Below are 27,023 nucleotides of genomic sequence, written 5' to 3'. Positions count from 1 at the left end.
CAAATTAGCCATTTGTTCACTGAATCCGCATTCTGACCTAACGGAGAAAATTAATAAATGTTGTCTTTTTGCCCCTCTTAGTGTTAAAGCCATGATAAAACCAGGACTCAGACCCTTGACGAACATTCACATTTGAAATTCTCTGAATAAGCATGAAGTAAAATTACAACGCCTAGCAGAAATGCAGCCAACCAACCGATAACCTCGCGACGGAAACGTGATCGAGGCTCTTCCTCCCGTTGCCTTCAATTGGGAGATAATAATTCGTTACCGGAGACTCACATTTTCCATTGGATTAAACTGTACGCCTGTCAGCTGTTGCTCTGTGTTGGGGTTCGACGGAGGCCAATTGGACCTGATGTAACCCCCCCAACCCAGCTTTAGCATCAGCGCTGAGGAGTACGATTCGTTTTAGCGAGTCGGTTCGTTCAAATGATTCGTTTCAATAAGATTCACTGATTCATTGAATATATTACACACTGTTCCCAAAAATCCCCACGGGACAATTTAAGTGTTCGCTTTTGTAGTAAAATAAATATTACAGTTTGATTATTTTAAATAATCGTTTAAATAAGATATAACGATTACCAATCGTTCTGATTTTCCAGTCGAATGATTTACAGAATCGGGTCGATCGAATCATTCAAAAGAACCGGTTCAGAAGAACGATTCGCTGGCGAATCGAACATCCCCATTAGCACAACTGTAGTGCAGAGTGCAGACTATCCAGTGCTTGAGCGCTGCTTCACTGCTCCATCACTTCAATGACTGCTCCTCCGCGGCTCAATGTAAATCAATTGTCCCGGCGACCTTTTTGGTCGCTCTTTTTATTATAAGGACACTTTTGACCTAATTCCATTGTCTCGTCGAACCATTTTCTTTTGTATCAGCTAGGAAACTTCCAAGCAGCTGTGGGCAACTTTCCGTCGCGCTGCCTGTGAGGTGAAGAATGCATTAGCTCGCTCAGCTAGCAGCAGCTTTCTTCGGCTTTCCAGCATCAAGCGCTGTATTTCGCGTGGTTTGTAATGTTTTTCCGTGTCTCCAGTCGTGAACTAACCTTCATGGATTAGCTGAATGATTTTTATCCCTCGTAAATGAAAGGAAAATAACGGAAAGGTTCAGTTTAAGGTGAGTACAAGACATTTTATTTGTCCTTCAGCGTCTCGCCTCAGTGTTTTCTGTCTTCCTCACTGTTAGCCAGATAATGCTAAGAACGGCGAGAGACGCTTATTTGTTTTCCAGTTCCCACTACGTGTGAAATCCGAAGGTTTTCTGTAGCATTACGCGATTAGGGCTTTGTTTTTTTGTGTACATATTCATACACCAGCGGGTTTTCACAATATAACGAATTGAGTATCATGACTGAGACTAGACGTGAGTATGTTTACTGTGTTTAGGCGGCTATCCCATGTGTATGTCACAAAACATCACATTTTAATACGCTTAATGCTTTCGAATGAACATAAAAGGTGTTATATTAACAATATCGACAAATATGAGGTTTAAATGTTCAGGTGCAGTACATCAACCACCTTCTGTCATACACATCCTGTTTTCTATTCTGTCTCCTATCGAAAGACAGTGTGGTTTACGCGGCATATCTGCTGCAATCTCTCATATATTGTGTTTAATGAGTAATTTACTGTCAGTGTATCATCACGCAGGTACATTAACGCTTCATGCCTTTGTTTCACAATCACTTCCTGCTCGGAACAGGTTCTGTAGGTAAAAGCAGGGTTTGTGTTGATGGCAGATGATTACTGTGAACAGATCCTTTCACTAAGTGATCAGATTAGTTTGTCACTGGTATTAAAGGCTTTGAAAGTGTAATGATCGAAATCAGTGAATCAGTCCTGATACTCGAGTTCCGGAATGATTGCAAACGTCTCTGTGTGTGTTTATTCTCATTTTAGGCCCAGTTCAATCTCATGATAAAGGAATGAATGGGTGTACTGCATCCTCTGTCATGGGATTGTGAGAAATGCGATCAGAATTGACCCTGAGGGAAATGTCATTACTTGGATGTTTAACTCTCATAGTTCTCATTTTTCATCAATGTTATCAAGTTTCCTTGTAAAAATTAATTAGGAGAAATAGAAACCATTAGTCACCATGAAATCAAAATAAACCCTTCTCAGTTCCTTATTATTTCAATTCACGTGCCTCTTAATCTTTAATCAAAATAATTTCCCCTCCCTCTTGGAGCAACAGGACCACCTGTCACTCACATGAGATCGACAAATAGCAAAGCACAACCATCCAATCAATTCCCCACGGAAAAAATCATGTCCTGCCCTACATTTGTTCTTGTTCCAGAAGCCGTTTCACTCGGATATATGTCACAATAGGAAAGAAAAGGCTATCGGAACTTACGTTTCATGCCTATTTTAAGACCGTTGTTGACATACTGTAAAACAGTATGTAGACTTCACTGTGTAAATTATACACTGATTCATATTAAGGCTACTGAAGTTATTCAGTGAAGAGCAATAAGTGATTTTCTCTGTCTTTTGTTGTTTGATAAACATTAAGGACATGCAGAATCAGGTTTATTAGGCTGCTGTCACTTTAAAGGTGTTTTATGTAAGTTTTTGATATTTATTAAACATACTGAGTTAACAGTAGGGCTGCACGATTAATCGCATGCTATTCTCACGCGCATTTCGTCAGTAAAGCCGGTTCCCTGATTACCGCTAAATCGCCATCACCTGCTTTCAAATGAAGCAGCATTTAATAGACAGAGCCGTAGATCACTGAAAAGCCACGCAATATCGCGTTCATATCGCAGATGAATCGCCTGCGATAATGAACGCGATAATGCGTGGCTTGTCCGTGAACTACGGCTCCGTCTATTAAAAGGCGCTCTGTTTAAAAACAGGTGATGGCGATTTAGCGGTAATCAGGGAACCGGCTTTACTGACGAAATGCGCGTGAGAATAGCATGCGATTAATCGTGCAGCCCTAGTTAACAGACTCATTTCTCTGAAAACCATTGCTACAACCAGTTATTTTACTTTGAAATTTGCTTTCCGTGTCGGAATTTCTGTTTTTGTTTCGGTCTGGGCAAGAGCGCACGTTGCCAATTTACCCAATAGTATTTCGCCAGCCCGGGTTGCCAATTGGCGGAAAACGCATGCAGCGAATTGCAGCCATGGAAGCCAGCGAACAAACTGGGTCAGAGATCGCAGATTCAAACCTGACCTAAAAAGCCTCAGCATCCATCTAAAAGTCTCTATGAACGGGAGCATATTAAAACGCGTTATCAACTCATATCAACTAATTATCTTACAGTGTGTAAGTCTCCTCGCCTTCCAATGTCAATTGAGCTCGCTCCTGTTGCGTGTCTTCTAACTGGCAACCCACGAGTGCATGGAGTCTGAGGAGGAGGGGGCGGGGCAAACAATATTTTGAATTTGGACTGCAGTACCCATTTCAACCACTAGCTGTCATTCTTACATAAAGCACCTTTAAAACCTCATGCACGGATCTAATATACAGACACACATCCGTTTTTTTTTAACAAGACATAACTGACTGTGTTTATCTAAACCGTGTGTGGTTTAATGCACTGTAGCATAGGGTTGCACGGTACGAAAAATAACAATGAAATCGCTCTTAAATGCAATTCTTAGTGCGATTATGAAATCTCAAAGGCTGCTATTTATTTTTTATTCGCAGCTTGTCAATGAATTATGGCTCCAAATGCTAATCCATCTGAAAGCTCTGTGAGTTTGAGTCGCTTATAATGTACATTTGAAAAAGCAACACGCGTTAAACATCTTTCCAGGCATGAGAAGCATCTTGTCCAACAAAATACAACATTTAATAACTCCCAACTGTTTTTACTCCCAACTCTCTTGATAATGACAGTTGAGCATCCTTCTGTGAGATGATGTGGCTTCTTACACAGAATAAGTCAATCATGTGTTTATTAGTCATGTTTAATCAAAGTGTTTCAATGTTCTGTTTATTCAGCTACAGCCATAGTATGATGCCCAGAGGGATTTCCTGGAATGTGTGTTGTCTACTTCTATGCCAGGGCATATTTGGATTTTCTGCACAAGAGCGCCCTCTGGCTTTCAGATGGAGAAGCATTTACTACTGATCACAGAGCCGTACAGCTCTGACAAGCTGCGCATAAAATAATCGCATTTGCCAAATCGCTTGCGATAAAACTGCGATAAATCATGCAGATCGCGGAGACATTCTAATCATTCACGATCAAAAATTGTGATATCGCACACCCCTAAGCAAAGGTACATTCCATTTAATGTCATTGCTGTTGAGGAGAAACAATTGAAATATAAGAGAGCTCCTTTGTGGTTTTTGGTTCCTATGGGCATTTGCATTGATTTTACCCAGGATATCAACGGGGTTCTCTGCTGATGGTTGTTGGTCTAGCAGATCGTTTTAGCAGGTGATAAATGGAGCTAATAGGATAAGATGGCTTCAGGGAGATTATTGCCACTTGCTCGGCTCATCTCCCTTATGGCTAATCCCTATTTTCTGCATCCAGCAACAAACAGATTGGACCCGATCTGGCAAGTGTGAACTTGAATCAGGAAAGATTCTGCTCAGGATTTGTCTGTAGGTTAATACCAGATTGTTTTGAGCGTTTCAATTAATGAGGTCTCTTTGAATAAGTCACAAGGATTCAGTTATTTAACAGACCTGAACTGTTATTTTCAAAATGTGATAAACCCTGTGCTCTTTTATTAAGGCATGTGATTTCATAAAGCGATCTCGTCTGCTGGATGCTTAGTCAGGAGTTCCAGTGCAGGTGTATTAGAAATGCAAACAGAAGAATTCTCTCGTCTAAATAAAGAGTAATAAATGTGCAGCTCAAATGGCTCTGTACTTAGAAGAGAGCTAACGGTCTTGTGCAATGTGTAAAGGTTATGTTTTCAGTTTAATATAAAACCTGGGTGTAACTTCGTTGAAGAAAAATAGTTTAATTTATATCTTGTGCATGCGTGTCTGACATGAATCATTCTAATGTCGTATCCCACAATGCATTGCACTCCACATGACCTTCTCTTTGCAGTTTGACAAGTGATATCACCTGCGATTTCTTCCTTAAACTTATTTTTTCATTATAATGTAACCACAGTTTGCAGGATTCAGCATGCAACATTGTGTTATATGACAACATTGATGACAACATACTACTGTTCAGTATGTTAATCGTTTCATAATGCACATCTTTTTTTTTTTTTTTTAATTGTATGCAGTATATAAGGCTACTGCACAGTAAGCAGCATTATGCGAGTATTTAATTCTGAACAGAGTCTGAACTAAAGTGCTTTTTCTTGTTTAAGTAGCAACAAGGAGCTTCTGACAGACAAGAGCTTCTGTTGAAACAAGCCACTATAAAGCAGAACCTGAAATGCTCTCTGTATTGAGAATATTATAAGATGTGGATGTCTTTCTATCTCACGTGTCCAAACCGAACCTTTATTGTACAGACAACACAATCATTTCAGATCTCTTCAGAGATTGGCTGCTATTCATACTGCTGTACTTCACATGATACACTGATTCATTTGAGTCTTTCAAAAAAAAAAAAAATTCCCTGCAGCATTTTATGTAGTTTATCGCAGTGTTTTTTAATTACGTCTCAAACAGTGCTCCTGTAGTTTATTGGACCTGTACTTTACGATTACTTTCAATTACTCTGTAATTGCCACGGTGCATGAATATGGTAATCATTCAGTATCGTTATATATTTGATGATATTCCATCTGATAGTATAAAACTGCCACAGTACCTTTCTTTTGTTATTCACTCACCTCACAGCTTTATTTTTGAAACTGTCTACACAGGATGCGATCATTGCAATTCTATTTGTTCTTTGTCAGAAGTAGCGTGAACGCTATAAGTACATCAGAAATGTAACAGGCATCAGTTTATCGTTGTCTCGTCTAGCTGTGTAGACAGCAGGGATGTAACAATGCATCATTATATTGAGATATCGCTAGGGCTGTCGCGATAACCGCAATATTGTAATACCGCACTATTGACGAGCCAGCCGCAGAGGAATGCAAGGACCACGGGCACCGTGATATTTGCGTGTTTTCTTTTTTCGTAAGGTTATGCCCTTCTTGTTTTACACTTTGTGCATGTGTACTGAATATTACATAAGTTAGTAATGATATTATAATGTGTATCATGGTTATTTGTACAGAGGCTCTGTAGATTTGCACTTAACAAGCATAAACAGGTCATGTGAGAGAGAAAAAAGGTTGTCGTGTCCAAGGATAGCAAAATCTCTGTCTTAGCATCGACACATTCCTGGTCAGCTGAGCTTTCTAAAGTGGTGCTAAAAGTTAATATGATTTCAACAGCTTATTTCATTACATCTCTCTTTGAATGATTCAGCGTTTTTGAACGTTTGTGAATGAACGGTTTAAAGACTCACTCAAAAGGTGCGTCCTAGCAAAGTCCCCTTTAAGACAAGTAATTTCACTCGGCGGCCATCTTTGAAACGCCTCTCGGGCATCCTGGGCATCATGCAGTCTCTTTGAATGGGGAAACATCAAATTCTCCAAAACTGTTCGCAACCTTACAATTAAATTTCATATTTGGAATCACCAATCAAATCTAACAACAACCGGCTCATAAATTTAGTTTCTAAACGCTCGAATCAAGACAAAAAAACTGTATTTTTCAGGATGGATCAAGCTAATGTGCATGCGCAGACCTAAATTTACATTACTGTAAACGCATTAAATTATTTACATTACATTTACATACTGTAAACGCGTCTGACCGTTTCTATAGAAACCAGTGATTCTAACGGTCGCTGAAGTGACGCGATGACTTTACCAGTCGGCGATTGGCTCTTATTTAGAAGGCGGGACTTATTCCGCCATATTGCGCGTTACACTTTCTCCCATTCAAAACAATACGAGTGACACGTCTTGTGTTATTCTATAGTCTTTGGTCCCAGTTCGTGTACTTATGCACTATTCTATGATGTTTTTAAGTACAAATTAAGTAAGTAAAAAAGACAGAAAATTCCTAAAAGAAAAAGTGCACTTTAAATACCCGGATAATGCGCTAAATTAAGGGAAAAAACAAAGTGTGGAATGTTGAACACTTCATGCACTCAACTGTCGCAGCTTTAATTACTTTGTGGAGGGGGAGGGGGAATCGGACTCCGATGTTTAATGATAAAATAAATGTATAAAATTTTTATACACTACATGGATGAGTACATGGTGCATTTGGGAGTCGACTAAAGGCTTGCCGCCACCTTATGGTGTAACAATGTAACTGCACTGACTGACAACCCGTCTGGAATGCGCAGAGATGAGTAGTTCTGCTTGTGAAATATCAGCAGAAAGTCTCTTGTCCAGTAAGGATCAGAACTACCTGTTATACATATAACAATAGCTCTACAATCTTATTGTCAGATTTATATCCCTTATTTTGACATTCTCTTTGACATTTGTTTACTTCACTTCGAGTTTATGTATGTATATATGGCAGTGATACTGCATATTGCACTATTGAGCCACTCAAAATTACAGCAAGGGAAATTCCTTCACCACAACAGCTCTAGATATCGCAATATAAAAATGTGAGGATATGTATCATTGATGTCAATGATATGATTTGCGATAGAGTTCGTTTTATGGAAGACTCAGCTTACTGTATTTATATGGTATAATCAACCCAAAAATGTAAATTCTGTCATCATGTACTCACCCTCATGTCGTTTCAAACCTATAAGACTTTTGTTCAACTTCCAAACACAAATGAAGATATTTTTTTATGAAACCTGAGAGATTTCTGTCCCTACATTTAAAAGTCCATTCCTCTAAAACTTAAAAAAGATTAAAAAAATGTCATAAAGGCACTGTTAAAAAAAAAAAAAAAAAAATTCAAGTGGTCTAATCTAAATCCAAGACTTCTGAAGAGACACAATGGCTTTATACGATGAACAGAAATTACAGTGCGCATATACTGAAGTAAACGCATATTCGAATGATTGCATGACATGTGAAAACAACATGAGAGTAAATGCAGAATTTAAATGTTTGGATGAACTAACCATTTACAGTTTGGAAATAGTCATTTTGACACGCTTTCGATCGGTGATCGATTGCACTGATCATCTGAAGCGCATACGTGAATCAGTTCAATCGAATCGCTCAAATAACCAGCTCAAAAGAATCATTTGTGGACTGAAAACAAAAAAGAATTCTTCTCCAGCTTTTTCTATTGCTTTAGTAAAGCTGTTGAGCTCAATAGAATCAGATCAAATGACAAAGATTTAACAATGGAAAATAAAGCATCGAGTCAAACTCATTCTCTTCACTCCAGACTGTGCAATTAGAGATTTATTGTGTGTTCCACGTAACCCGTCTTTACCTCTTCAAAAATGTTCTTCTACAGAGAAAATATTTTGACTGATACATTCTAGATACATTTCAGTGTGGCCGTGCGTTGTGTGTGTGTGTGTGTGTGTGTGTGTGTGTGTGTGTGAGAGAGAGTTACAGTACGTGTCAGTGCTATGGAATGTTTCCATTAAAATCATGAGAGTGCGGGAGAGGGAATCTCTTCCCTGAGTGTTTCTGCAAATTCCCTCCCGTTCAGAGCCCCTCACAGCACCATAGATTTTGTTCCCACACTTGGTATCATGTGATTGCTCTGCTCTATATATTGCGCATCCACTTCTTGTCGTAAATGACTCTCATATAGAATGAGTTGCCATTGGGCTGCTGGGTAAACATTTCATTAGAACAAGAAATAGTCTTTTGACCAAGAGCTTGTTATGATTGTAAACACTGGTGACATGGTTTCTGCTGCAGTGGTTACTTCTCAGGAGCATGTGTTGCAGTATGACTGGATATACAGGTTTCAGTTTATGAAAATGAAAATCCGTCATGTAAAGTTTAGTTACTAAAGATAACAGGTGGTTGTTGTTGATGTTGTTGTAAAGATTTTATCCCTCTAAAATATGTCAGTAATATTTCAATTTTTTTCATAAAGAGAATGAAGCCTATTTTAATATTTGTAAGCAAATTTTGGGGGTTTTTTTTCCTCTTTTCTTCCCCCCTCCATTCGTGGATAGTGAAATATGCACGTGGGCCCATCCATCCTAAAATTTATCAGGCATCTATGTAGTTTATACTGTGAAAAATTAATACTTTGAATATGTCTATTCTAAGTTACGTTATGTTGTTTTTCTACTCATTATAGTACTGTACTCTTAGATGTATTATATACTTAATTATTAATAAATAAAGTATTATTATTGTATTTTTCATTTTCTTTAAAATTTTAGTTCAAGTTTCTAGCGGTGAATAACCTCTTTAATGACTTCTGGTCAGTAGCTGAGTTAACAAAATGAATCCTGCCAACCATCATGAAATGTGATATGCAAAGCCACACTGTTGAGCCAAACAGATTTTCATAGCTCATCTCTTCAGGCCATTGTCATGTACAACTGTACTGGGTGAACAAACACACAAGTTTTCTCTGCCTATATGATCAGGCACTCTGAAAGATTGAATATTGTGTGCCTGACACGCATGTTTGCATTTAGTGCATTATGCTTGTAAGAAATTATGTGGGCCATGTAATTCCTTTGAGTCAAAATGTACAACAAATCATTACATGCTTCTTTGCTTACCTGGAGAGCAGAGCTTTCTTTTCAGATGAAGTTGCTCATATAATTTGATGTCATGGCCTACTATTCTTTTACGTTGCCAGCTGTTTTTCTACAGCGAGGCCGCATGCTTGCGATGTGGGACGAACATTTGCGTTTGTGTACTTGTGCAAGTAGGTTTCTGGCCTTGGTTAATGTGGTGTATTGGGATAATGTGTATTCAAAAAAAAAAATCAGAAATCGGCCAAGAAAATTGCAATTGGTGCGTCTCTAACTGAAAGTAATTGTCACATCACTTCCAGGCAAACCTTTTTCCTACAACATGTGCGTTAACTGTGGTGTATTGGGAAAATGTGTATTCGTAATTGCCTGATTCATGTGTTGCATTCATTGGTTCCTATTCTTAGGAGCCAGTTCCTACCACACAGGTTTGGACTGGGAACCAATGAATGCAACACATGAATCAGGCAATTATGAATACACATTTTCTAGGGAAAAGGTTTGCCTGGAAGTGATGTGACAATTACTTTCAGTTAGAGATGCACCGATTGCAATTTTCTTGGCCGATTTCTGTTTTTTGTTTTTTTGTTTTTTTTTGTTAGTGTGATCTGCTGATACCGATTTTTGTCGATTCCGATTTTGTCTATAATTGACATTCTATGAAACTTAGTTTTTCAGGTTGAGTAGGTTTTTTATTCAGGTAAGAAATACTACAGAAATTACAGTAATCAAATGTAAAATAATACTGGATAGTCTTCATTGTAAAAATTGAATACAGATTAATACTTAGAATTAAAGTTATAAAACACATTTAGTCAAGAGCAGAAAGTGATTTTCTTTGTCTTTGGTTCTTTGATTAACATGACCGACAGCAGCAGGAATATTAGACTGCTGTCACTTTAAGAGTTTATGCACGGACCCAATATACCGTTGCGCAACATGCGTTCTCTTTCTCAACTATTTAATGTGCCAAACATTACTGTTTAACTGAATACTCACCAAGACGGGCATTTTGTCATAATTTTGTATGTATTTGACCATTTAACTGCAGTAAGCCACTCATTTTGGTACTTGTGACTCAAAAGATGTTTGAGACTGAGAAATAGCCTGTGACCTCTACTTAAATAGATCAGTGATGCACGCGCTTTTGGTGTGAGCGCGAAACCTGCAGGAATGACAGGTAATAAAATTATGCTCGATACAAGCACTGTTTAACCGGAGCGAATGAGACGAGTGAGAGAGAGCAGGTGGGTGGGTGTCATTTTGCACTTTGCATTTCTACTTTCAGTTTATTCTAGAGACCCTGATCTGGAGCATTGAGGAGCTAGTTGTGTTAAAGCCATTGTAAGGTGTGTGTGTGTGTGTGTGTGTGTGTGTGTGTGTGCACATGCACAGATTTCAGGCAGATGTTGTTGTGGCTGGTGCTTAGAAACAGTTTCACACAAAACATATCATTATTAAATCAGAAGAGGGCAGAAAGAAATAGCCAGATGTTTAATTTTTAGGTCAGATGTGTAATTTGTATTCATCAATTTTGTTTGGAACGTGATTTCTGTTTGCACCTCTCGGTGTGTACATTTGTCATTGGCGCTGAGGGCGTTTGATGAGGTCAGCTGTGGAAATTGCTAATGATGTGCAAGCGCTAATGACTGTGTGTGTGTGTGTGTGTGTGTGTGTGTGTGTGTGTGTGTGTGTCTGAATTAGGGATGTGCCGATCCGATACTCTGTATCAGTATCGGCTCCGATACTGCCATTTGTGCCGGATCAGGTATCAGTCAAACGAGGCCGATCCAAATCCGATATTGTGCGTATACTATTCTGTGTTATTAAGCCCCACAAAAGGCACAAAAAAATTAAGCACCATAAGGTTTTTGTGCACTATATTTCAAGTGTTCTGAAGCCATTCCATAGTTTAACGTGAGGTACAGAAGATGAATATTTAAGTTGTTAAATTCAAGTTCACATAAATGTTTCCCTCCGCTGTGGCTGTCAGTCATTCTCCATTCAGCATTCAAACTTCACGTTGTGTTTGGTTACAACAGTCAACACAGTGAAACGCTCTCCAAGAGGATTCAGTGTTTCTATTATTATACTTGATCTGTAGATAAAGGTCTGTGGTTTTGGATAAAAGGACCTTATCTTGCTGGAGTTTATTGCTGTTTCTAAATCATGTTACTTTCTCCCAGGTGTCTGTCAGATCACAACACTGGAGTAGAGAGAACTATGAATTGTTCTTCACGCACACAGTAGACTGACATTTAAAACTGTTAAAAGAAAAGGCTCAATAAACTATTGCATTGATATAATTCACTACGCATCAGTTTCGCTTCCCTTTGTGCTTTGAACTTTTGCACGCTGTGACTCCGTATTCTGTATTGGAGACTTTATACTTTTGCGCAATGAAAGATTATTAATGGCCTTTTTTGTTCTGTCCTATCTATCATATGTTGCTGACTCATTAAAAAGCTGTGCTATACATATAAATAAATAAATAAATTTACTTGTTATTCATGAATGTATGAGTCATACATGGCAAAGTCATGAGTCATGAATGAAGGAGTCAGCCTGACTCTACCAAGCAAGTGAATCTATTGGTTTATTTACAGTTGTTGTACATTCGTATAGTGTTTGTGTGTGTCTTGACAGTTACAAATAAAGCCATGATAAGCTCATGGAGCTAACTTGTGAGTAGGGATGTAACGATTCACTCAACTCACGATTCGATACGATTCACGATACTGGTTTCACGATTCGATTTTCTCACGTTTTTTTTTTTAACAAAATGAGATTTAAATGAGAAGTGTCTTTTTATTATTTCTCAGACAAAATGCTGTATATTTCTTTGTGAAATTGAAATATCTTTATAACAACTAAATTGAAATTTTAAAACAAATCCTAAATCAAATAAATAAATAAATAATACAAATAAAAGAAATCTCTTCATATGAGTACATGAACAAAACGTTTATTTGCTCTATTACAGGTTGAACTATCTGTAGCCATTTAAAATTAGAGGCAACCACTGCATTTTAATCACAATCCCAACAAAGATGCTGTTTGAGCAGTTTTTAATTTAAATTAGATTGTATAATTTTTAACATCTGAAGCAAAAACAGAATGTTCAGACTTTAGCTTTGTGAAATTATGCTACATAAAACTTCATAAGAGCAGAAGGGCTGCATGAGAACGCAAATTCACTGTCTGACAGCAGGTGGCGCTTATGGAACAGCGGCAATACAGCGCTTCCATGGTTACCGCTCTAAACAAACAGCGCTGTGCGCTAAAACTATTTTAAAAGCCATTGTATGGAAGTAAGATGAAAAGAAAATACCATCTAAACTTTTCTGAACACAGTCAGTTCTCCTCAGCTATACATTCATATAACCCCCCGCCCCCAAATGTATCGCGATTCATTTAGCATCTCAACCGACTTGAATCGTCACATATTTTAATCGATTTTCAACCGGTTCCAGATGCATCGTTACATCCCTACTTGTGAGTCATTTTCATGGATGACACTGAGAAAACTCTGATCAATAAGAGGACAGTACTTGCATGTGACTTGCATAAACAAACTTTTGTACGCTTTGAAATGTTGCCTTGTGAAAGCGAACCGAACCGAGAAAAATTTGCATCATTGCAACAAATTTAGTCCCTGTTTTGGAACAAAACAGATGATCCATAGGTGTGAAAATGCCCTAAATGTTTGTGTCAGGAACAGGATAAAATTACCATATGGCTTCAGAAGATTTGAAATATAGTGCTGATTTTTGGAGCTTGACTGCATACATACTTTCACTGAATAAAAAAAGAGCAGCTGGGACATTCTGCCAAACATCTTTTATTGACGTGAAAGTCAGTAAATGATGGCAATTAGAATTTTTTTTATATATATTTTTTTTTAGTTCTGAAAGCTGGAATGCAAACTTGAAAACAGTTATTTTTAGATCACAAAGTTGCCAAATGTCCTCCTTTTGAGCTAGTGATGCTTCTGCATTTATTGTTACTGTAAGTGAAAAGCCACAGTATGGAATCAATTTTTAGAACAAAAATAAGCTAATTTTGCTTGCAGACCTGCTGAAATTGATGTTTATATTACGGGAGGCCCGATGTGTGGGAGCATTTACTGGGCGACGTCCGTTTGTGTAACATTTGACATTTGAGTCTGTCCGGCAAATCTCACATCTGTGCCGACAGCTTTGCTCCGTTGATACGACTGTTTCTGTGACCCACTTACCTCAGCATTTGCCTCTTTTCCCTACCGCATGGCTGTTTTAGCATCAAACTCAAATCCTGCTTATCAGCCCCATTCACGCCATATGACACAAACAAATAAAAGCGGATGCGACAATCTCACTTTTATGACCGTAAACATGGATTTAAAATTGTGCGCAATGAGCGTTCACCTCTGTGATGAAAGGGCTTTGTGGTTTATGCTAACTTTTGTTTCAGCATGTGAAAACATTCGAGTTTGCTAGGTTCCTGTTGAATGGCTAATGGGGGGAGTCTCAAGGTTTCTCTTTATCTCACACGTATGTGGGTCAGTGACGTGATGCTCTTTTTTTTTTTTTTTTTTTAATTAAATCTATTAATTAAATTTAAAACTTCTCTCTCATGACAACAAGATATTTGAGTAAAGACAAAATCAGTTGAAACGGTAAAGCCACGTTTCTGCATTCATACGATAATATGACAAGATCCAGTATGACAAAATCCTGTTGCAGTGTCCCATGCAGTAGTGTGTGTGTGTACAAGACAGTAAATCTTTGACACAAGAGGCCGATAAAAGGACCCAGGAGGAACTAGAGCAGAAGTAACTGTCAGACAGACCAATCGCTGCAGTTTCAGCCCTTCCTCCTTCACCGCTGCGGTTCCTCTAGCACCAGGGAGATGCATATATGTCATACATCACACCGTTTAGGCATCGCCAGCAGAACTGTGCACAACACTCTTTTGTTTCCCTTTGAAGTTTGACTCAGTCCAGCTTGTGGTTCTGGATTTGCATAGTGACTAATTTTAGAAGCGTCATTCTCTGTTTCACGTACGCACAGTAGCTGTGCTATCAGCAGTGAGGTTTAACATGCATGTTGTTCTGTATGTGGTACTTCATATTCAGAATGAAAAGTTTGTGAGTGGTAGACTTGATTTCACAGATAAAAACATTCATGGAATGGCTGTATTATTAGAAATATTTCAGATGTGTGTCTGAAGACAATATGAAGATATTTAAGAAAAAACAACTTTGAAATGCTTCAGTGGATTAAGTTTGTTAGATTTTTTTTTTTTTTTAAGACTTTGAAATGAAAATTCTGTCATTTCCTCATCCTCATGTCCAAACTCGTATGACTCTCCTTCTTACATGGAAAACAAAAAGAGATCTATTGAAGAATATTCAATGCATGTGCACGTGCAAATGCAGTGGCGGGCACTGTATATCATTTTAAATAAAGTGCAAAAGAAATTACGAGCATGCAGCGTCATAGTTCTGTTGTCAATGAATAAGTCATGAAAGTACAAAAAAGTACCAATAAATATGTGTGTTAACTGGGAAGGATTTGCATTTTTATTCTATTCATCAGTTTATTAATCAATCTGACAGAAGAGTCAACAGCTTTCACTCCTTTCAAAATAAAAGTCTTGCATCAGAAAAACAGAATTACATTTGTTGTTGTTTCTTTGACTGCACAGTCCTCGACCCATTCAAAGCGGTCTTGTGACCCACTTTTGGGTTGCGGCCCACCGGTTGAGAAACACTGTGTGCTTTACAGTGTAGCTTGACAAACCCTGGTCATCGTGTGCACTGTGGATGCATTGTATGCACAATACAGCCTTTACATTACCATTCAGATAAATTAAAGCAGGTAAAAGGTGTTTATTTTCAGTTCATGTAAGATTATAATCTTAATGCTGCTTATCGCCTGGACTTGGTACTGTTGGCATTCAAAACAAATGTGTAATCTGTTACATCTGTGACCATTGGGTCTCATGGACTGAATGGCAAGGAAATGTTGATCAAAACAGATTTGAGTTTTCTAGTAGTTTGCCATGACCAGTTTCAGATGAGTCCGGTTTGTGATCATTGAATATTTTTGTGCTCTCTTATGGTTTCATAGTTTGTGTGTGGGGGTTAATTTTTTATTATTGTGTGATGTTTTGCAGTATTTTGAGGTAAATTGCATTGCAGTTTTTATTGTTATGTGATGGATTATATGTCATATATTTTACATTTGTGGGAGGATTGTATTGTATGCTATTATATCGATGTTTTGGTACTCTCCTGCCCAGGGATAGCAGATGAAATTTAGCTCTGTAGCTAATTCTGGGGCAGCTTTTTACTGTCATTGTCCCTGCCAAATAAAGAATTAAATTAAAATAAATTTTTAAAAAAATGTATGGGATATATATTATGGCCTTTTTAAACAGCCAGCTCATTTCTTATTCATAACACAATTCTGAATTTTCAGTTAATATCTGTAATCTAGTTCAGTAGATCAAAGATTGATGAGAAGAAAGAAAGGCAAAGAATGTTTTGGGGATGAGGAGAATATTTTTTTAGAATAGTAAGGAATTGCATAAAAATAACTAGCTTGAAACTTGTCCGAATTTCAAATCACGTAGTGCATTTAGTAAAGAATACATTTTGGGAAAACTTCAAGAAAATAGTGTAGTCATTTCTTTATAGCAGCTGTTCTGAATGACTGTTACTCAGTCATCAGTTCAGGGAAATGATTGCAGTGTTGGAGTATTGATTTGTTTGCATTGTCATTGATCAGCTTTGGATCAATGCAAATTCAGAAATGAAGTGCCATCACAGTCCGTATTGTACAGTATTGTCCATTATAACAGGGTTCAAATTGCATTGGTGAAAAATGAGCTTGTTGGTGGATTGTGTTTTCTTTGGTCAGCGTTTGCATCCTCAGCGACGGGTTGTATTTCCAGGCTGAGAGAAATGGCATGTCTACAGTTCTGCTTTGTGGCTACACTGTAACTCATTAAGGAACATCAGACATTTCCTTGAATGTTTTTTTTTTTCCCCCTCATTCAAGAACCCGTCTGTCCTTTCATCCAACATTTCTCATGACCCATCCAGTAGACTCTCGGAAAACAAGTGCTTAGCCACAACAGCAGCGCTTGTCCCTAGAGCACTATCTGTACGAGACCTATCACTATCGTCTGATGGAGACACGCGACATTACAAAGCAGAAATGAAGCCAAGCGTAAAGACGCGATCTCCAGTCGAGCAGTCATTCCCAGGCCCGGAGCTGCAGGGCTGTCTTGAACTGTGGCCTCTCAGTGCTCATTAAAACCTCCTCTCTGGACCTCACACATCAGGAATATGCCACCACTTCAGTTAACTTCGCTTTCCGCCCTCAAGTATTTTGGATCAGTGACGATGTCTGTGGACAAGACAATAACAGCTATGAGTAATGCAACAACACATGCCTCACTTTTCTTCGAGATCTGGCTTTAATAATCCTGTGAATATGAGGCAGCGGTGTAACAAGACAAATCCAGACTACAACCAATGTTCTCTTGTGTTTGCAGTGTAAATGATGTGTGGGGAATCAGATATGCTTATTTTAACTAATATGATATGGAGAGTGCTGGTTTAGTTGTGTTAGTGAAGACGTGAACTAGTTATAGACTGATATATTGTCCAGGTCCAGACCAGACAGCATAGTTTGAAATGCATGTGATTCTCGGATTAATTGCAGTTTTCTGTGCGCACACACAGAGCCGCCCAGACAGCACGTGAACACAGAATTCTGTTCACTTCCGCGTCTGTTTGTGCTTGAATGGACACATACACTCAAAATTATGTCAAAATGTGCATCTCTGAGAGTATCCTTGTAAACACAGTTGCTTATGGCTAGCGTAACGCAAACAAGGAAAACGGATGTGTATCATTATTAGGGATGTGCGCAATGACTAATTTCATAACCGTTTAAACAGAATTTTTTTCAACCGACTAGTCTATCCCCGCCGTCCGGAGACAGTCTGTAGGCCTGTATGCGAACATTTGAAAGCACACTTAATCTATGAACAGTCAAATCCCATAATGAATGCCACTAAAAATAGATATGGCCTATGCGATGTGCTTGCCTTGCATTATGATCATTGTACATTCAACTTTAGCGTTCACTTATAGACATAGGCCTATTCAAATCAACTGAGTCAATAGGCAGCACAGGACCAATAAGTTTAAACCTAATGGCTTATTATAAAAAGATTTCCTCAAATAGAAGTTAATCCAAATAAGTCAGCGCATGAAGGTATTATTGTTCGTTACCACAGCAACCACTTGCGTGTCCGGGTTTGAACGCGCTTCTCGTGTATGAAAATTATCTGTACACATGATGGTCGTAAAAAATTGAAAGAGAAACTCGATGTGTACTGCCAACTACATCATTTAACCACATTTACTTCGTTAGGATGTTGATATAGCAACTGTTCAAGCGTTAAGTAAAGTAAGTTTCATTTGTAATGTTTCTCCTTTAATCCGATAAAACCTTTCGTAGTGTATTGCCCCTCATAACCGGTAATTAGTATAACAGCCTTAGCAAGCTTAATGTTATACTAGTTTGACATGACATTGAAGGAAACGGAAAAGTTTTGTGCAGGCTTTCAAAATCCCTCACCTTGCTCATCTTCCGATTGGACATTTCTCTGAACCCGCTGCGAGTGCCACTGAGAAAACCAACGCATGCAAAATCTGAGGTAAAATTAAATTATTTTGTTTTCTGCTGCAGATTTTTCAAAATGTAACATTAACATGACAGTAATTTAAATGTAGCCTTTGTAAAAATATAAAGCAAAACATTAAATGTGCAAAAAAAAGGAACGTTTAAACGACTAGTGTTTTCCAAGTCAACTAGCAGCAGCAGTATCATTTAATCGACTAGTCGGCTAGTCTGGCACATCCCTAATCATTATATTGGATCCACGCATTCTGTCTTAAAGTGACAGCAGGCTAATATTCTTGCTGCTTGCTGTGTCATGAATGATATCGAACAACAAAATACAAAGAGAAAATCACTTTTGCAGCTTCAACACTGATTATATTCAGTTCAATTATAATTATATTCATTTTATACAGTGCAGACTATACAGTGTTATTTTACATTTGATTATTCATTTTCTGTACCTGAATACTTGCCTAAAAAAAATATAAAGCACTGTTTATTTCATTTAAATCATCCCATTCATTCTAGAATTAATAATTCTTTCCAAATAGAGCCATTCAATTAATCTGGTGAATTTATTTAATATCGCAAAACATAATATTACAGAAAAACAATGTCGCAATGTCAGTTTTTTCCCAATATCGTGCAGCCCTAGTACACGCATGCCTTTTTGATCATGCACTGTGAAGCCTCATATAAGGCTCTGCGGGATGTCCTAATATAAGACTTTGATTTCTCTTTAGCATATTGCAGTAGTGTGTTGGCATCATTCTCTTGGATTCAATGTAACAAACACAACATTAACAATGCAATAACTATCTGATATCTAATAGAGAATATTTGAATTCATGTATTGTTTTAATGAACACAGCAAACACGTTCAACAGGCATTTCTGGAGCTGATGTCTCTTGGGAATGTGTGATAGCTTGGATGCAGCCGCTAGTATTGCAATATGTTATTTGCTCTTTTCCAGAATCCTTTCCTGGCATTGGCTTCTTGCTTTCTTGTTTGTACCACACCACCATTTTGTACATCCGTTCATCTTCCAGACTCCTGCTGTAGGTCTTTACGCAGCAGATCCAGGCAGATGGTAGACATGTTACCCGCATCCAGTCAGCAGGCTCAGAGACACCCTCTGTGGCCGGATTTGGCAAACACGGCACTTTCCAAAGGCAAGGGAACGCCATAGCTAAGATCACTGTGCCAGCCTGAATTGTTTACTTGTTTTCTTCAGTCTGCCATTTTCCTTAATAGGTCATGTATTGAATTATAGATTGCTGACACATTGTTCACATCATAGACGTTATTGGTGGTTTTTCAATGATTGGTGGCGATAGAGTGAGGTGTTACTAATATAAGTGTCACTAATATAATTAATTTTTATTTGGCATTGTGGGGAAATACACATTTAAAATTTAAAACATGTAATGGTAATGCCCATGTTTTCACGTGGGGAGTGTTGCTGAAAGAGGGAGAAGGATCTGTTTTATCTTGGGATGGAGTGGGAGCTGCTGATGTCAACCTCCTCATTCCTACCAGTGTGGGCGGCTTGGATTAGATTCTCTAAAAGGGACTGAATGCATGAACATGTGCCATTTTCATTACAACACAAAACTGCAGCCAGGCTATCGCAAAATGCTCAACTGTTTCAAATAATATAGTTACTATCGTCATGTTCATCTTTAAAATAGTTCTGCTATCATTGTCGCTCCAAACCCGTATGACTTTCTTCTGTGGGACATGAAGTCAGATGTTTCATGATGGTTTGTGTGTTGCGTTAAACTCCAAGAATAACAAAAATACACCAAAGTATTCTAAGTCATTGAAGTGCCATCAAAGCTCATTTGTGTTTGCACATATTCAGACTTGATGACCAAATATGAGAAAAAGCTGCTTTGTTGTTCTCAGTAGCAATTCTTTGTTACTTACTAGCAATGCAGCAATCCAGTAAAAGAGAATTATGTGTTATTATATGGATATTACGGGAGATGCCACTGATGGCTGTCTTTACAGTGATCAATTACAGGCCGTTTCGAAGCCCTGTTACTGCTTCGGTCGTACTCTGATAAATTTTCCACAGCAGGGTGGTTGGTGCTGTTGAATATTAACCAGACAGATTTAATGTCGAGTTGTTTAGTGGCAGGCTGTGTCCCGTTACGGACATTGTCCCATTATTATCAGCACACCTCTGATGCCTCTCACTTCATTTACCGAATCCAGTAGCCCGCAGTCATCTCTTACAAAATATTTATGCCAGGGTGTAAAACTATTTGTACTGATCTTTTTTTGTTATTTTGAATGCATTGAATGCATTATGCATTTCATGTAAAGCATTGTTATTATTTTTCATACTAAGTAGTAGGGCTGAGCGATATATCGCATGTGATTGTCACACGCATTTCGTCAGTAAAGCTGGTTCCCTGATTACCGCTAAATCGCCATCACCTGCTTTCAAATGGAGTGGCATTTAATAGACAGAGCCGTAGTTCACTGACAAGCCACGCAATATCGCGTTCATTTTCGAAGGTGATTCATCTGCAATTATGAACGCGATATTGCGTAGCTTGTCAGTGATCTACGGCTCTGTCTATTAAATGCCGCTCCATTTGAAAGCAGGTGATGGCGATTTAGCTGTAATCAGGGAACCAGCTTTACTGATCGCATGCGATATATCGCTCAGACCTACTAAGTAGTAAACTTTGGCATGTGCATTAACGTAACGTAATGGTTTGGGGTCGGTCCAATCCAATCGCACTCCAGCTGTAAAACAGTGTTGGATTGGTCTCTACGCATCGTCCGTACCCACTATACCCGAGATCCAGTTTCCATTGGTTGAACTTTCAAATGATGATAGAAAACACTGCGGCATTATCACAACGTGATTGGATCCCGGAAGCCCTTTAGCTTTATCCAAGCAGCATGTCATGTCACTCCGTGAGGATTTTCTCAAGATCTGCACATGGTCATGTTGTGTGTGCGTGTGTGGGCTTGTTTGAATCGAGACAAACTACTCTAAATAAAGATGTTACTACGGTTTGCTAATGTTTCGCGAAGTTGCAAAGCAGAACGTGACACAACTGTATCCGTATACTGTTTACATGTATGTCGGCAGCAGCTTTACCTCATCAAATTGCGATCGTTTCATGAGATAAGCAGAATGCTTATCTAAGCTTTACTCATTGTGCTTTAAACCAGTGTATTGAATTGTTTTGCCCGTTGTTTAAAGACTGTTTCACAGCCAGGATGAAGGCAGCGCTGGCCGCGGTATAAAAAACTGTTTATGGTGTTCAGGGCCAGAGATGTTCCTTAATGGAGCCAGTAGCCACTTCTGGTTTTCCTCCTGCTAATCAGCCTGTTTCGACGTCCTCTGCTTAAAGTATGCAGATCTCAGTGTTGAGGGGTAACCAAAGCTGCTTTCTTCCTGTAACACTCTACTTTTTCCAGCAAGCAGTGGTGTAGCGTGACGGAAGTGCTATATATCACTACTTTTGGTCACATTGTATTGTCCACACACAGCTTTACAGTTGAGGAAGCTGAGATGACGCTTTCTCCTAAAATATTCTTTCATATTAGGTACAGTCATCTTAATGTAAATTAACTGAAACAAAAATAGAAAATTCACAATATAGGGTCCTAGATATTTGCTATTCATGACTGTTTTTGAGTAAATTATTACATACATTAGACTGCAATATATTTTTCTTTTCAAATTTATAACGTTTTAAATGTTCTTAATAAAGTTAGTTTTTTTTAAATAAATGTATGACATTATTATATATATTTATGAATTATACATTTAGTTTAATTTTATTAACTGTCCCCTTCAATAGCAACATTTTGTTTGATTTTAGGATAACTAACTACATTCTTAGAAGAGTAGTCTCTTTAAAACTACTAAAAATCATGAGTATAGTTTGGTAAGTTACAGTTATTAGTTTCCTCAACGTTGTACTGTATCCACAGGCCTGAGATCAGTCTTATTTTGACTTAAGCCCATGAAACACCAAGCCGAAATCAAAGATGAAAGCTGACTGTGTTGTCGCTTCTCGTCAGCTGCATCTCGGCCAAAAAGCTGTACTTCAACACCAGAAGGACTACAGGCGACTGTCAACTAGCACTTGCGTTCTGCGCCTGCGTGTAAGGAAATAACTGTCTACATCAGCAGCTATCAATAGTCTATTTTCAACTTTCAAAAAGGGAAACCGAAACTACGACTGCAGATATATAAACTGTAAACAAAGCAGTGCTTGTTTACCATTTTGAATATCAGTTAGGCTGATCACTTTCTTCATTCCACTCGGCTTCTGTTGTTATGAAAATATTCGCGCATTGGAATGTTTTGGTAAGATAATGTAAAATTAGAAAAGCTTTCTGTCTGTGCCATCTTGACTTCTTTGCTCGCTTTCATCACTTCTAGCTTTTTTGTGCATTGACTCGTTTGCTAAACCAAACAGCCCATCAGAGCCCGACATTGACCGAAGGCTGACTGTTGACTTGGTGTGTCCTGGACTTTACACATGAGGTGTTTGGTGATCGTCCCCATGACCCAGGATGCCTTTGAGGCAGGGGTCGTCTTAACTTGGTTTCATTTTAAATGATAGAGGGTTTGTCTCTTACGTCCATCGCTCCAAGGCCATTCTTATCCTCCCTTCTTGAGTGTTCTTTGAATTTCCCTTACAGACGGGACTCGCTCTCACTTCCTTTATCATTCCTGCAGTCGTGGCGTCCAGTGTTTGGCATCAGCGTCTAAGATGTCCTCACACTCCAGATAAATGCCTAAGGGTGCCATGTACTGCATATTTGTAATTTCATTTTATTTATTTTTTATTTACTGGAGCTACCCCCTGAGATTTTTAAATTTAAGATTTTAATCATTTAAAACCAAAAATATTTTAATTTAAAATTTTTATGGTTATATTATGAGGGGTTTGTGAACCCCAGTTTGGGGTTACAGCATTACAGCACAAAAGTCTGATCATATAGTCTGACCAGTGTTTGCACTCTCCAAGTCCATTTTTGTTGGTTTGTTCTTAGTTTTAACTGGAGATGATGTGAAAAACAAAAGTTCCCACTTCCCAAATGTTTGCATGCACTGCATTGCAACAAGGCCTGTGTGTATATTTAGCTGTGAAAGTGAAATGGGGCACTTTTTTTTTTTTTTTTTTTTTTTTTTTTTGACAAATAAATGAAATAACAAGGAAGCATTTTCATCTTCACAGTGGATAAAATAGATCACACACAATTAAAAGATGTGCTGTGGGTAGAAATGAGGCATGATGCCTGTACTAATGAGCACATTTAAATACAGCTTTATCAGGGACGACTTCATATCTTGGTCTCTCCAGTATTAAATGAGCCAGAAATCCCATAGGCTTACACTCAGAGACCAGACTAGAGACCTGTGGATGGGCTCTTTTGACCTGAGACATTACGTAACCTCCCAGAATACCCTAGCAACTCCTTGGTAACCACCCACAACACTGTAGCCTCAATAGTTGTGCCATTAAACTTTGCCATGAGTCACTTTTCAATGAAAATAAAGTTGTTGTTTTTTTTTGTTTTTTTTCCAAACATCTTTGTTTCTTTGTTCTCGGAATCTTTTGAGTTAATCTGGATTGTCTAATAAAATGTATGTGAAAGGATATAATAATCTGCTAGATAATCCTCAGGTACAGCAGTGGTTAGTTTGCATGAAGACGATAGGCTGACCTGAATGTGTCTGTTGTAGTTACTGCACAAGAGGAAGTTGAATGTTTTCTCTCTTCATCTATGTCAGAGCTGCACATGAAGATACAGCATGAGATGTTTGATGGCAGATTTTGCTGCTACGTTCACATTTGCTCTTCGTTTAGAGGATGTGATGTGTGATGCTCAGTGGCCATGCATCTGGAGGTTTATTAAAAGGAAAGTTCAACCAAAAATAAAAATTGTCATCATTTACTCATTCTCATATCATTTCAAACTTTTATGACCTTTTTTTTTTTCTGTGGAAGACAAAAGTTTGTGAAGAATGTTTCAACTGAACTTTCCTTTTAACACTGAATAGGGTGCTGTAGTAGTGCAGGCTTTTTTCATAAGTGTTAAGGAAGTCTCACGCAAACTACTGTACTGAGAATGTATCTGGAAGCGCCACAGGCTTTTATATGCACAGAGGTCAAATCAACGCCTACAGCTCACGCTATCACTTCTAGCCTGCAAAAAAAAACACATGCGCTTCTGAATGGCTCAACACTGAGACACTGGCAGTATTTAGTAGCTGAAGCACCTACACACATGCAGACATTACTCACGCTTACACTAGCCAGAATATTGTGAAATGATCAAGTACATCTTATAGGCAATCTGACGTGTGTGTGTGTTTGAGGTCAGTAAGATTTGGTAGGTTTTTTTTTTTTTTTTTTTTATGTTTTTGAAAGAAGTTATGTTCCCCAAGGCTGCATTTATTGATCAAATACAATAATAAAAAAAAAAGTATTTCTGTATTATAGAATAGTATACACTGTAAAAAATGATTGTAATTTTAATGGTAAACGACTGTAAAAATGCTACTGTGAAAAACTATTAATTGTACAACAGAAAGTTTCCATTCTATATACGGGGAATAACTGTAATCGATGTGACCGCACATTTAATGTAATTTTACAGTAAAATGTTGTTAATTTTACAGTTTTTGGAAGTGAATAAGAACAAGTACTTGTATAATTTACAGTAAAAAAAATATGTAAATTGAAATTCCCACAATTCTCTGCGTGACAGTTCACATTTTATGTATTTTCGTTAAAATAACTGTTTCTTCTACTTAATTTTTTCTAATCAGTTATGTAAATGAGGGTTTTATGCTACATCTAATGTTTTTAAATGTTTATTTCATTTTTTTTTTTTTTAATTTCATGTGTGTTACCATGATGGTGTTTAGTGTTTGTGTGAATAACACTGTACGCACCTTCTATATATTAGTATTGTCCTTCTCAGCTGGTGGAAAAACTGCTTGTGATCAACTTTGATTCATCATGTGACTCATCAACACTGTGTTTGGTGGTTGTCAGTACGAAACAGATATAAGTTCTTCAATAGGACGGTAAATTAACATTATATCGGTTAATGAAATATGGTATTTTACTATAAATTTAGGTTAAATCCGTAAAACTTAAAATGTTGCTACCGTATTTTTTACAATAAATTTCTGGCAACCACATTTTTTTTTTTTACAGTGTAGAATAAAAGTATTTCTTTAAAAAAAGCTTTCTGGCCCCAAACTTTTGAATAGTAGTGTACTTAAAAGTGAAGTCTGTAATTTCTGTGCCTCTCTGTGTCACATCAGTCAGTCTGAAAGAAACATTTGCCAAGCACCATGTATTGACATAGTTGTGAGCAAGTCAAATCTGTGGTTCAAAGGATTTTTTTGTTTTTGTTTTATCTTCACATACTCTGGGGTCTTCAACTCCACTGGGGCATCATAACAAGCTCCTTGACTTCCATTTACTGGATCTTCGAGCTGCCACTGAAACATGAATTTCCTGGTGCCGTATGAACAGGACCTAGAGGCATTTGTTTTTCAGCGTTTTTCCACATTTTCAGCTAATCTCATATTTAATTAAAAGCTCAGCAGCTGACGCCGGTTTAATGCGGGCTTCTTTTGGCTCCGTTTCCCATCCCGTTTCAGAGCGAGGTGAGAGGATTGCACATCTAAAAACAGCAGCTCACTCATAATTGATAAGGTCGTGTGGAATAATGGTCAGATATCTGCCACTAAATGCAAGCGCAGGACTTTTTAATGAGCTCATGCTGCTTTTCCTCTGCAGTACTAGCAAAGGTGTTCAACAGCAGTTTTTATTCACAGGAAGGGGATGTTCTGCTTTATAGCATTGTGAGGATGGTCTGTCTTGAGCTAGATATTTTGAAGATTCAGTCTCAGGACGAATGATTCATTGATACTGCTGGATCTTTATTTTTGGCAATTTTACACTTGAGCTGTTGTTTTGAGCCAAAGTCCATTTGACTTTTGACTGTTTAATTGGTATGAATTAAACACACTAATCCCTTGATCTATTTGCATCCAGACTCTTAGATGCATCTGGGTGGATGGTGTGAATGTAGTAACTGAAACTTCATTTGACATTTAGGGATAGAGACAGAGGGGGTTTCGCGGTGATTCGCTGTCCTCTCAAGCTCATATTTCTGTCTTTTGACTCACCCCCGGGCATTCTGCACTGGTCAGTTGACCGTCACAGATAGAACGATGAGGTTTCTTCTCCATTGTGCCTAATACCACCCTTTAGCCTTGGCCTTATATCTCATTTTGCATTCTGTCATATCTTTTTGCATAACTATGAAATGGATGGTTCAAAATCTAAATTTATTTGAGTCTTCGAAGCCATTGGAAAATAACCGATATATATACCTGTGACCGCATATCATTTGTTGCTCGGCAATAAATGTAAATAAACTACAGTTAAGCTAATGGACTATTTTACTCAGCTGACAAGCTGTTTATGGTGGCTATTAATAAATTAACTTAATCATTTATTGGATGTTGATGTCTTCTCATATTGCTGTTGTGTCTACGCTCTTAAAAATCAAGGTTCTTTATTGGCATCTATGGTTTCATGAAGAACTTTTAACATCCATTGGGAAAAAAAGGTTATCTATACTGGAAAAACATTCTATTTTTTTTTTTAAATGTTCTTCACACAAAGGGAAAAATGGCTCTTTTAAGAACTGT

The 27,023-nt window shown here is 38.0% G+C and overlaps 1 protein-coding gene across 2 annotated transcripts in view; it reads left to right on the top strand.

The window, feature by feature from the left end:
* Positions 1-699: 699 nt before the first annotated feature.
* erbin (erbb2 interacting protein) overlaps positions 700-27,023 on the top strand; it is an 80,400-nt gene continuing 54,076 nt past the window's right edge. For both annotated transcript variants that reach the window (XM_048174877.1, XM_048174869.1), the window contains exon 1: positions 700-1,128. The gene's annotated coding sequence lies outside the window, so the exon portion shown is untranslated. The remainder of the gene's footprint in view (positions 1,129-27,023) is intronic.

This window comes from Megalobrama amblycephala, linkage group LG2 (genome assembly GCF_018812025.1).
Source record: "Megalobrama amblycephala isolate DHTTF-2021 linkage group LG2, ASM1881202v1, whole genome shotgun sequence".
Lineage (NCBI taxonomy): Eukaryota > Metazoa > Chordata > Actinopteri > Cypriniformes > Xenocyprididae > Megalobrama > Megalobrama amblycephala.
This window is presented reverse-complemented; position numbering and strand designations above follow the sequence as displayed.